A 13745-nucleotide genomic window follows, 5' to 3' on the forward strand; every position below is an offset into this window, starting at 1 on the left:
ATATATATAAGCAAGAAGAATGATATATATGTGTATATATACATATATATGAAAGCAAGAAGAATGATATATAATATATATATACATATCATAGGTATATATATATCATATGTATATATATATGTGTGTATATATATATTCAAAAGCCCTCTAGTATGAGGTGGGAACCATCAATAAGTGCTGTTACTATGCAGATGAAACTTTTTCTCAGTGTCTCTCTTCTACCTAATGATCACCCCATCATTCAACATTCTCATTTCCACAATTTTATCTAATTAAACACATGTAAGTACCAATTTTTTTGATTCCCAATTAGTCCCAAACTTAGAGTGCTTGTGCACATGCATGTTCATGCATACATGCATATATGGTGGTCAGTTAGAGGAAGTGGCATGGTTGATAAATTCAAAATGCAAATTTTGTACTATTCTAGCTGTTAATTCCTTTTAAATGTCCAACCACAAAGAGAGACAAAAGTTCTCCCCTCAGATTAATGGTCTTATAGATTTAGAAAGTTCATGTTTTGGGACACAGTTGATTAAGTGTCTGCCTTTGGCTTAGAATCCTAGGGCTCTGGGGTCAGACTAGAGCTTCCTGTTCAACAGGAGCTTATTTCTCCCTCTTCCTCTGCCTCTCCCAACTCTTGTGCCCAATTTGTGTGCTCGCTATCTCTCCTTCTCTCTCTTACTTTCTCTCTCTCTCTCTCTCTCAAATAAAAAAATACAATCTTAAAAAAAATAAAGAACATTGATGTTTTGTAATGCATTCAGGAATTTTCTGGAGAAAAATTTGTCTTTCTTTTCTTTCTTAGCGATTATTGCTTTTATAAGACACTAGTATAATAGTTTACATGCCCTAATTTTCTATCTCTTAAAATGGAAAACTTATGCTCTGCTTTTTTAGTGAATTTCACTTCTGTTAATGTTTATTTTATCACATCAGGTCACACTTAACTACTTCACAGAATACTTTTTTTATACTGAGTTCATTTGGAAGAGATGTTATAAAGTGAGAAATCTCAATTGCTTTAGAATTTATAGAGCAAGTTCTTTACATTTCATTATTATAATGTAACTTAAATTAATGCTCTTTCAAACTGAAAACAATAATAATCACCCAACCTCACTTATACTCACAGTACATTCGCAAAAGCTGCACAGATGTTCATTCATTTAATCTTATCTTACAAATAGTCATGGAGAATATCTGTGGAATTAATAAATAATTTAAGATGCTCTTAAATAAAAACAAGAAGAGCATGTCTGTTTAAATTTAATCTTCCATTTATAAAAATATAAAACCTATGATGGAATATTATGCAACAGAAAGCTTCACATAGACATTTGAAATGGTATACATTGCAAAAATAATCAGGTCTTAGCAATTCATTATGGATAAACTTTGTGACTGATCAAAATAATTACCATCAAGATGCTTCAAAATATGTAAGTATGAAATGCATGTGTGAATTCAATTATCCAATTATAGTTTTTGAAATATGCAAAAATAATGGTTGTATCCCTGTTGATGCTATAAAAACTGGGAAATATTTATAATAGCATAAACAAGAAATATAGCCTTGAATTTTAATTTTTAATGTACTGCCACATTATCTTAAGGATACAATAAGCAATACAGTATGCCACTTTTTGATTTATGACAAAGATTTACTAATTTTAGTACAATTATCTAACCTTCAGGGGAAAATTTTTCAGTAAGACATGTAGTTTTAAAGAGAAATATTTTACTGAGAGCACACAATTCCTAAGTGTATAGGTAGAAACATTTTCAAAATGTGAATACACCAATGCAACGATATAGTCCATAATGCAAATACAATATTATTCTGTTACATTTACTTCAAGGTATGAAATATTTCCTATGCTGTTATAAAATGGTATTCAAAATTTTTATTTTTTTCTGTCTGGCTAAAATTGACTTTTGAAAATTAACCTTATGCCTAAAAAATCGCTGGCAAGATTACTTCCTACTTCCAGGAGTTTATCTACAGATTTTATTGGATTTCCTATGTACACATTCAGACTGCATATTTTTAAAAAATTTATTTTTGGAATTACTTTCTGAGACATTTTCTCAAAATTTGAGAATATATTAATTCACTCAATTAGATTTAAGGAAATCAGAAGATCAATACTGGAGTTATAAGAAAGAACTCCAAGGGTGTAATTCTAAGATAATATCTCCTAGAAAAAAAGACTGATAATGGACAGGGAGATGAAAAAACTCAAAATTATTTTAAGAAAAAATATTTATACTTTATGAAAGATCTTCAGTTCAAATGAACAAGTATTTAGATACCATGAGCATGTATTTGTGGAGAACCTTTCAAATAAGATATGGCACACTTAACATTAGTACACTTGTTTTTGTAAAAAAATGGTTTGAAATTTTTTTAAGGACTATTGTGATGAAGTTCTACCACATGTTTACTTCTTTTGTGTACCTCCTTTTACCTCTTTCTTATTCTTTAGCCATTGCAACTTTTTCTTTTTCTTTTCTTTCTTTCTTCTCATCGTCTGTCATAGTCTCTGATCCTTTGGAGAAACTATTATAAGTCTTTTTGATAGAATTCTTTAAAAAAGGTCTGAGGTGTACAGTTGCAGATGGCATTAATCAGCTTCAGTACACATTCTTTATTAGTTTCTCCATCTTTTTGGTTTATTTCCCCACTCTCTCATTCTGTTCCCAGGTCCTTGCTTCAGACTCAGCATTTTAGGTATGCAAATGAAGATACATACAAACAGGATGTATGAAAACTCATCAAATTGCTTTTCTTCATTCGTTAAAATGATTGTAATTTTTCTTTATTCTGTTTATGTGATGAATATCAGTGATGGGTTTTTTGTTGCTATATCAGGTATTCCTATATATTATTTTTTTCTCCTTTCATGGAAGATTTGATTAACTATAACTTATCATTTAAGTTTTTTTATGTTCATAGGTAAAACAAGTTTTTATTATTGTGTTTAAAATTAAATTTATTGAGTTATAATAGTTTTGAATCTTTTTTTTGTTTTTCTATCAAATTAAAGGATTTCCAAATATGTAAAAAATATTTAAAAAATTAAAAATTAAAAAAAAATTAGATGTAGAAAACAAATTATTAATAGTTTTAACACATCTCTTTGAACTTTGCTAGATCAAATAGAGAAATGTTAGATAAAGAATATAGGTAATGAACATAATAGAATATCTGATTCAGCTTTGCCAAATGTTATATCAATATAAATTATATGAAAAATCTCAGAAAACTTTTTGTTTAAAAAAAGTCATCTCTGGACCCAACAAAATTAAACTCAGTAAACATGTAAATTTTTCTGTATCTCATGGTAAACAAAATTAAAGCACAAGTAAAATGGCAGCTTATTGAAAACAAAACAACTTTTGTAGCATTTATTACTGAAAACTATGACATCTATAAATTAAGAGTTTTCACATTGTAAAGAAGAAAGAATATTCATAAAAATGTATCAATAAATTCTTTAAAAAATTATAGTCTTCCAATAAATTTAAAAATGTTAAAATTCAAAAATTGCATTGTTTAAAAATTAAATGATAAAATTATATTTTCCTATTGATGAAAAAAGATTATTTACCTTTCTATGTAACCTATGATCATATACCATGAAATCAGCAATTGTAGGATACCTGTGATTATAAGCTTGCATAAATTAATAAGCTTACTCTGCCAACATAAAATAAGTGATAACGTTCATAAGCTTGTCAATAACTTAATTTTAGGAATTCATTCTACAAGCATAATAAGTGATTCATAAAATATTTTGTACTATTTGTATAAAAGTGAAAATTTGGTAAGAGACATATGTTTAACAGATAACATTAAACTGATAAAATTAAACAATTAGAGGTCAATTAGACTATGTTTTTTATGAGTTTCTGATGATGTGAAGAAGTGGTTTTTAGAAATAGAAATTGAAAGAGATAAAAGAAAGGAAAGATAATTTTTTTTCCAGTTTAATGAGACTATTTAGGCTAAAGAGACTGCAGTCCTACACATTTAAATGTAATCAATGTATAATTATTAGGACTAGCATAGTAAGCTTAATTTTATTATGCTCTTTTATAATTTTCTTAAATGAATATATATAACATTCTACCCCCAAAAAAGTTATTCTTAAAAAGGAAATACAACAAAAGAGGTTTCCCTTAGTATATTTTATTTCTTTGATTTCTGGACTATTTTATAATTTATGGCTTTTATTTTATCTCTCTATATCCACTATAATGCAGTAAAAAAAAATAAAAAACCTTCATTTATCAAGTAAATATCTCTTGGAATAATCAAGCTGAGGTGTCCTCTTTCTAGAAAATGTATATAGAGAAAGAAAATTTAAATATCCATAAATATACATTGATGGAAACTTTGCTTTGACTGAAAGCAGAGCATGAATTTCAGAAGCCTCTTACATAAATAAAGCCTTACTATTCAAGTTATTTCATTTCTTTTTTTCATTTTCCTTCAATCATATAAACAAAATATTTTGTCAAATGTCATTTCTGCCAGCTTACACTAATCAAATGAATAATTGATCCTTATGTTACACCACAGGGAGTTTCTTTCTTGGCTTGTGGTTTTTTTTTTACAATATAATTGAGGATTTTGTGAGGCAATTGAATCCACTATTTGCTGCCTTGTCTATCATGTTAGCTATTTTACATAAATTTATTTACTGGGGAGTTGTAAATGGCAACCTGCTGTCTTCATGAAGGAAAAAAAAATAGCTTTTTTACATTCACAGCAGAGAGCAGAAATCAAAACATGGATGAATAAAGAAAGGAGGATGCTTTAAAAGTAATATATTAGAAAAGATACTTGTTTTAAAATTTCAGCTTCTGACTTCTTTCTAGTGGAGAACTATTGTCTTCTTTATTTACCATAATCACCTGCATTAACATCTCAGAGTTTTTGCCTAGATTCATATTTTAAAAAGATAGATGTGTGGTAGTAACAGTAGTAACTTTGATGCAGGCAGGCTGGGTCTGAGGACCAAGAGGTGGTTCCCACAAGACCAGCCAAGAGGATCCTTGGCATTATTCAGAATAGAAATCAAATGTGAGCCAGCAAAGGTGTATGCAAAGTTCGTTAAATAGCTTAAGTGACAGGTAAAGAATAGTAGATAGAATGTCTTGGAGATTCTGAAAGGAAAGAATGAGTCTCTGTTGCTTGGGGTTAGAGGTTTTTATTAAAAAGGGGTTCAGAAATGTTTCCTTCAGGAATTTGGGGTAGGCTCTGAGTAAAGGCAAATGTCAAGTGAACAGTAGGTATTATTCCATGAATATTGATTAGTGTTGAGGTAGTGTCAACTAAAGTTTGTATGAAGCTAATATCCTGGAGCATGTTTAGGATCCAGCTTTTCTTAGATATTACCAGGTATTTGGGGCCTAGGATTCAACTCAGAGTAGTTGGTTTCCTGTTTCCCCTTGAAGTGGGAACATAGCTTCTTTGGCTCATTCAGAGGCACTATATAAAACATGGGTAAATATATAGAACATGAACAGAAAGACAGCAGAGATGGTGATTGTAAAGTTTCCCAGGTGAGGTAAACACAACACCAGGCAAGGTGGGCACAAGGCAAGATTTATTAAAGCCATCTCTCGTGAAGTTTCAGGGCTCTGGAGAAGGGGAGCCAGGAAAGTTGTACCAGAAGGAGGTGGGCACCCTCGGGTGAGGTTCCTTGACTCTGGAAAGGGGAGTGGGGGAAGTCGCAGTGGGAGGGAGTTGACGGGGGTCTTTTATTGGGCCAAGGCAGGGCATGGGCTCACATTCATATTTGGTGATTGGAAGGTATGGGTTGAGGACTACTGATACTTCTTTTTCCTGCATAGGTATGGGGTTACCTATGGAGATCTGACCTGGGCGTACACTCTTTTGGTGGGAGAGTCTAGGGTTAAGGAAGGGGGTGGGGAGGGGTTTGGAAGATGGTGGCCCCGGCAGTCATTTCTATTGTTCCTCCTGCATTCCCGGAACTGCCAACCCAACAGTGATGTTCTAAAATGGAGTCCTTTGAGCTTTCCTACCTCAAATTGAGCTCAGAGTGCCTTAGATACTCCCAGAAGCATTTGAGAATTGCAAAAAATACTGGTTGGATAGTGGGAAAATTGTTCAAGGGAAGGAACCTTCTGAGTATATTCTCTCAGTAATTTTAGCATAAATCTATGGATATAATTATAAACATCATTGCTATTTTTGTATTTGTCTTTCCATATATAGAAGACTGTTTTCTCTTGTCCATAAATCAGATTATATTTATTTCTCTTGTTATTACTCCTTGCTAGCTTTCCTTAAAATTATCTAACCAAAGGAAACATTTAAGATGACATTATATACCCAAAAGAAGAGCTTGTGAAATGAAGCATCATTAGGTTATCTTTCTTAGTGAAAACAAGTCTTATATAAATTACTTTGTGAAAAAATATATATATTTCAAAGTATAATTCCATTTTTAAAATATTCAAGAACAAATTTAAAAAATATATCAGGAGGAATATTGGGTGGCTCAGTCGGTTAAGCATATGTCTCTTGGTTTGGGCTCAGGTCATGATCTAATGGTTTGTGAGATCCAGCCCTGTGCTGGGCTCCGTGCTCAGCAGAAGTCTGCTTGGATGTTCTCTCCCTCTGTCCCTTCCCCTATACACACACTCTCTCTCTCTCTCAAATAAATAAGTAAATCAGGAAACTGCCACACTCTATTTCAAATTACCTGTAACCTTGGACATTCTCACCAACCATGTATGAGAGTTTCAGTTTCTCTACTACCTTTTTAACATTCGTATCATCAGTTTTACTATTTTTTTTTATTTTTAAATTATTCTAATCAGTAGACAGTGTATCTCACTTTTATTTCAATTTGCATTTCCCCAATAATTGATGATGTTGAGTGTATTTTCATATGTTTACTTGACACCCATAAGGTGTATGCTTTATCTCAAAATGTCTCTTCATTTTTTTTGTAATTTATCAGTTTATATCATCTTATTTTTCATTTTAACAGTTATTTATATACTCTGGACTTATATCTTTTGTCATAAATGTGATTTATATATATTTTCTCTCATTTTTCACCTTATCTATTCATTCTCTTAACAGTGTAGCAATGCATAAGTTTTTTCTTAATTTTGATAAGGTTTAAATTATCTTTTTTTGCTTTTGTGTATCATGGTTTTGGTGACATAATCTTTGCTGAATCTAAAGGTATTCATATTTTCTTTTCTGTTCCATTCTAGAAGTTGTATTAACTTCTGAATCAATGTCCAAGTTTTGCCATTAGAGATTCAATTGTTTCTATACCTTTTTTTGAAAAGAATACACTTTCCTTATTGAATCTAGCCAACTTTGTAACTTCATTACAAATCAGGTGACTATATTTGTAGGGGCTTACTTTCGGCCTCTAATCAGATTCATTTATCTAAATCTCAGTAGTTTCACTCAGAAGTGGATTGTTTCACTTTTTAAAAAATGTTGATAGTTACATTAGCTATGTTAAGAGATAAACTGAGGCATATCAACAATTTTAAGAGCTTATTTGAACAAAAATGAATTGGAATCAGGTAGTACCAAACCAGAAGTAGTTAGGAGTGGTCCACTGCAAGGGGGTAGAGAAATACTTTTGTGGAGAAGAGGCAAAAACAAAGCAAGGAAATCATCTAATTGGCTGTGGCTTAAAGCCTAGTTAGCTGTGATTGATTGTCCTTAGCTTTCAATTCATATCCCAGAGGCACTTACATGCTTGGATTTTGATTTGCTTGCATAGGCTGCTATAGCACGAGAGCCACCTCAGTCTAATGGCTTCCATGTTTAATTAATTTAGCACCTACCTCAAGATCAAAGGAATTAATACATGCAAAAATTTCTGATCAGGGTAGCATGTAATGAATGCACTTTATGTGTTAGTTTGTCTATCATAATATCTGACCTCAAATCAGCAGCCTGTTTCTCCATCTCTCCTTTATGCTCTGGAATTCCCATAGGACTATTTATTAGACAATTAAGGGACAAGTATATAAGTAATCACATATGAAAAACAAATTATTAGGAAAATAAATTACTAACATTTGTTTTTAATTGGAAATTTGTAAGCAGAGGCTCCCTGTACTATTTCTCAGAAAACAAGAGTTTCTCAGCGTACAGTTTAGTAAATGCTCTTCTAGCTGTTATGGTACATAAAATAATCAGCTTAAAAAGTTTGCTATATATAGGGACGGCTGGATGGCTCAGTTGGTTGGGCAGCTGCCTTTGGCTCAGGTCATGATCCCAGTGGCCTGGAATTGAGGCCCACATTGGGCTCTTTGCTCAGCAGGGAGCCTGCTTCTCCTTCTGCCTCTGCCTGCCTGTGCTCGCTATCTTGCTCTCCCTCTCTCTGACAAATAAATAAATAAAGTCTTAAAAAAAATTAAAAGTTTGCTATATAGCAAAAAAAAAAAAAAAACAAAAACAAAAACGAGAGAGAGAGAGAGAGTGAAATAAAGATATAGGCCTCATTTCTTTTTTTTTTTTTTTTCGTCTTTAGAAAGTGTTTCTTTGGGGACACACAGGTTTGTCATTCAGTTGCATCTGGAGAAATCCCAGTTCTAAACATAACTTGAATTTGCCTTTGAATATAAAAGGGCTGTGTAATTTACATTTTTCCATATTTCTGTGTTTCTCAGCACACAGGTTTCCATTCATCAAAGTAGGATAATTTTTCATATTGACCATAGCAAAAAACAAGTGTCGCTTCTTCCGTTGCTTCTATTATTACCTGTCTCTAATCTCTCTTCAGCACAACCCTCAAGCATTATCAGCCTTAGAAGAGAATAAATTGAAAAATCAAAGGGTGATTTTTAAATCTGTGCACAGCTGCTCTAAAATCCAAATTCCAACAAGGGGCCTCCCTGTACTTTTTTTTCTCTGTCAGGAGGTTTGGCGATAAAAGCTTGCCTGTGAGGGACAAAGGGACTAATCTCTCAGTGAGAAGAGCTCTCTATTCAGATCAAACACAGACCTCTGGGTGATTGACAGGGGTTTCAACCTCTCCTCTGTTTTCAGGCACCCAGCACACCCAGATGTAGTCCCCCTGTCCCTTGTAGATTTTCTGGGCAAGGCTTCCTTGACAAGGATTTTTAGGACGCATCTTTGAGTCCACAGTTTGGTATGCAATGCTTAAAGTCTTGGTGAAAAAACGATACTGCTAATAACTATTTTCCTTCATTATTCTAGAAAATTCACCTAGGAATAGTTAAAAACAAACATGCATCATCTTCCATTATTCTTGTTAAGAATTTTCTTATTTTCTTATTAAAAATTTTCACTTATGTGTATGTGAGAAAACATTTAAACCACTTAAAAACAGCATATCTGTGAATACTGTATTCTAATATTCATGGTTCTGTTACGACAAATATCAGTGAGAGAACGCTCTAGAATATGGAATTAGTAACTCAGGTTTGAAAAGTTTGAAAGTATTTATATAGTCTCTTAAAAGGTGTATTGACCTTTATTTATTGTGATATAGAAAAGCACCTTAAGTTGTACCCAGTATAAATGAACCAGATGCCACTTAGAAACAGAGAACTTGTGAAAGGAAGTGCACTCTGGAAGATGGGGGCGTTAAGAGCATTATTGAAGATTAAACATGTAATACAAGGTTTGTGTGGGTTTATTTGTTTTTGGAAACTTTAGATTATTTTTGAAGGAAAACACCACAAGCAAGTGTTGTGCCCAAATTTCGAGACCCCCCAAAGATGACCACCAGAGTCCAGAGTCAAAGCCAAACAGCAAGGGTCGTTTATTACGAGTTTGAACCCAGACCTCTGCGCACTCGTTGCCAGTGACACTAAGAGGTCCCGAGCTCAGGATCACAACACTTTTTATACACTATTTTTGGGGAGGTAGGGACTTAGCATACATCATAGGATCTTGTAACAAATCGCCACATACCGCGGGAAAATCAAGTAGGAACTCTATAATATGACTGGCGTGCTACAGAGCGGGAAAAGCCTGGGAACGGATTATTGGTTAGGGCAAAGGGCTCTTCAAACAAAGGGTCATTCTTCAAACTGCTGAGCTGGCGCCACTAGGGTATGTGTCACCTCAGGATTGACTGGAGTCTTCCTGTCAAGCCGCAGGCACCAGATGATGGTTGTTATCTCTTGGCCCAGAGCTGGATGGGGGGCTGGGGAGCAGTCAGTCTGTTACGTCCAATTCCTGGTGGGGGTTTCTCTGGCGTCAGATGGCTGTTATCTCTTGGCCCAGAGCCGGGGGAGGGGTCTGGGGGCAGTCATTCTGTCAGGTTCAATTCTGGGAGGGGGATGTGTGGTTACAGAGTGTCTATAAAAAGTCTGCTGGTATTTTGCCATCTCCTCATGGGTTAGCAAGCGAAGGTACAGAAGCAGAAATAGCGGTAATGGTTATAATTTAGGCATCTCAGCAAGAATGAATAAATAGCTCAAAGCAATTTTTAAAGACCTCTTTATTGAGGTATAATTAACATACAAAAAGCTGTACATATTTAAGAAATACAACTTGGTGAGGTCAGAGCAAGTTACACATCTGCAGGACCATCACCACAATCTATGCCATAAACGTATCCATCAACTCCTAAAGTTTTCTCCCACCCTCCAAGCAATTTTTAGACACACACTGTGTATTTTATATATTCTCTTTTCTTGCATATGGACATGTATGCACACAGTGCACAACCATTACGTGGATCTATAATGTAATTTATCTTCCTGATGTACCTAAGATATTGATAACTACAACTAATAATAAAACCAAGGGACAAAAGTCAAGATGAATGCTTTCAAAAGGTGCCTTAATGGGTTAATATATCAATATTCACTTTTATTAATTATATGTGTTTCATAAACTCTGACTGTGATGATGACACAAACAGAAGGTTAACATTGTTTTTTGTGAAAACAAAAGCAAAAGCATCTATTTATATTATGTTGTGTGTTAAATTGTGTCCTTTAAAATGATATATTGAAGTACTAATCCCTGAACTTATGAAAATGACTTTACTTTGAAACAGGGCATTTGCAGAAGTAATCAAACAAAGAGGAGGCCATACTGGATTAGTGTGGGTCATAAGTCCAATCACACATATGAAAACAAACAGAGATTGGAGTGATATGTCTCCCCAGTAATGTCAACTGTTGCCAGCAACTACTAGAAGCTAGGAGAAACCCATGCAACAGATTCTCAGAGCAAACACCTTGATTTCAATTTTCTGGTCCCCGGAACTGTGAAAGAATAGATTTCCATTATGTTAAACTACCTAGTTTTAGAATTTTGTTACAGATACCCTTGGAAACTAATATGCTGCTTTTTAACTGATATACTATAGAAGCAGAATCTATATGATATAATTAAAAAATTTTAAAAAACTGAAATTACAAAGTCCAGAAGGAACTGTAACTTTTACCTGTCCAGAATGTCTTTCATTAAAACTTTCTTTAGCTTTATATACTTTATATGTTTACCACATTTTAGTACTTAAGTTTATTAAAAATCCCTTTGTACTTTATTGATTTTTATATCACAATAAAATGGCTTTCCCATTATTAAATATAATTAACTTAAATACTTTTACTTTTTCATTTTTATATTTAAATATTATAGCTCTTCTGTTCCTCCCCTCCCTTCCTCCTTTTCTTCTTTCCTCCCTTCCTTCCTGTAGTGTAATAAGCTGAGATTTATGCTTCAAACAACCAAGTCTCAACTGAACAAAAAGTGTCTATTACCTATAGTATTTCATCTTTTCTCAAATAACTTGAACTGTGACCTTTATTACATATTACATTGTATATGACAACGACTTCCTTTTGTGCTTTCTACTCTGTTTCATTGATGTTCCTCTTAATTACTGAAAGACTGTCAGCTGTTGACAGTCTTTTTGGTTCAGATTCTCTCTAAGAAGTGTAATATTTCAAATAAAACTTAGAATTACTTTTTAAAAAGTCATTGTCATTTAACTTTAATAATATATTTAGCTTATATAATCAGGAAACTAAAAATAACAATAGCAGTTATTAGAAGATATTTCAGTATATGTGTTCTAAAATATGTGTGATCTATATATCTTGTTCTAAGCAAGAAAAATTTAATATAGCATATTATTCCTACCTATATAATTTTATTCCAATCTTGATCTTTAGTTAACTGAATCCATATGATATATGCTATTTTTCTTTATGGGTACATCATCCATCTGTACCTACTTCAATCATATCAACAGAGTCTTGCAACTGTATATACAAATGAGCTATGATAATTAACAAATATGTTTTTCCCTCAAAACTATCTATCTACATAATTGCCATCATAAATTTTATAAAAATTAAAATAGTTTACTGATTTTAATTGCTTTTCTAATTTAGTTAAGTTATACTCTTTCTGTCTTTCCAATTTTATCTCTTTATTGTTCTTCATTTTGTTTTCTTAGAACAGTGCAACAATAAATATGAATTTATTTAAGTACTTTGTAATTGATAAGCTTACAAAGTAGGATAGTTGAATGATCTCTCTTTTTGAAATATATTTCAATTTTTAAGATATTGCAATGTAACTATACTTCACTTTTGATTATTCTTTAAATCAAGCATCTATCAAATTTTCAAATTTTTTATTTTTTTAAAATTTGACAGGGATCACAGGTAGGCAGAGAGACAGGCAGAGAGAGAGGAGGAAGCAAGGTCTCCGCGGAGCAGAGAGCTCAATGCGGGGCTCGATCCCAGGACCTTGGGATCATGACCTGAGCCAAAGGCAGAGGCCTAACCCATTGAGCCACCCCGGTGCCCCAATTTTTATCAATTTTTTAATATTTTCCTTTTTGTAATATCAATTCATGTCTGCTATTTATTATATTAATTAATAATTTCTCTTATTAATTTCTAATAAGAACTTTGGATAGAAATTTTATTTGTTGCAATAATATTTTTATTCTGTTATTGTTTATTGATAGTATTTATATCTATTCTCATCAAATATCTATTTTTTAATAGTTTCTTGATTTTTATTCTTAAAAATGAATTTCTATACTCAAATAATTCATATAGTGTCTTAGATTTTCTTGTGAGATTTTCATGTTTTTAAAAAATACACTTAAATTTTTTCTTCATCTGGATTTTAGTTTTAACAATGATGAAGTCTGGAAATTCATTTTTCTCTCTCTCTGTTGAATACAATGTGTCTGCTACCATTTATGAATCTAAGATTTTTCCATTTTCAACTCCCAAACTTTTGAAAAACCTATAGCCTATTTGGCCCAGGTTTTATACAGTCCTGAATTAGTGCCCTGGATTCATCCTCAAAGAACAAGGGAATAAAGATGGGGAAAGGCTGGAAACACTCCAGCCTTCCTGCAATCAGATGTGGAGTTGTCTATTCCTTTCCATTCAGTCAAGTGAATGGACCCCCCATACCCACAAACAGAAATCATACACATGTATCTTCTTATGAGTACTTCATTCCACCTTTCTTCATTATCCTTCTTACTTCACTTTTGCTTGCTAAAATCATCTCCCAAATAATGTACTAACACTCTTTCTCTCAGGTTTATATACAAGTGAATAAAACTAGAACAATTTTTAAGATCATTTTATTTAATTCCATGAAAAACTCAAGATTCTGTTGGGATTCTACCAAATACTTATATTAATTGAGAACTTGTATTTTTAGGATGATATCCAAGGATTTTCTGTAAATAACTTTGCATTTATTT

Source organism: Mustela lutreola, chromosome 12 (genome assembly GCF_030435805.1).
Source record: "Mustela lutreola isolate mMusLut2 chromosome 12, mMusLut2.pri, whole genome shotgun sequence".
Lineage (NCBI taxonomy): Eukaryota > Metazoa > Chordata > Mammalia > Carnivora > Mustelidae > Mustela > Mustela lutreola.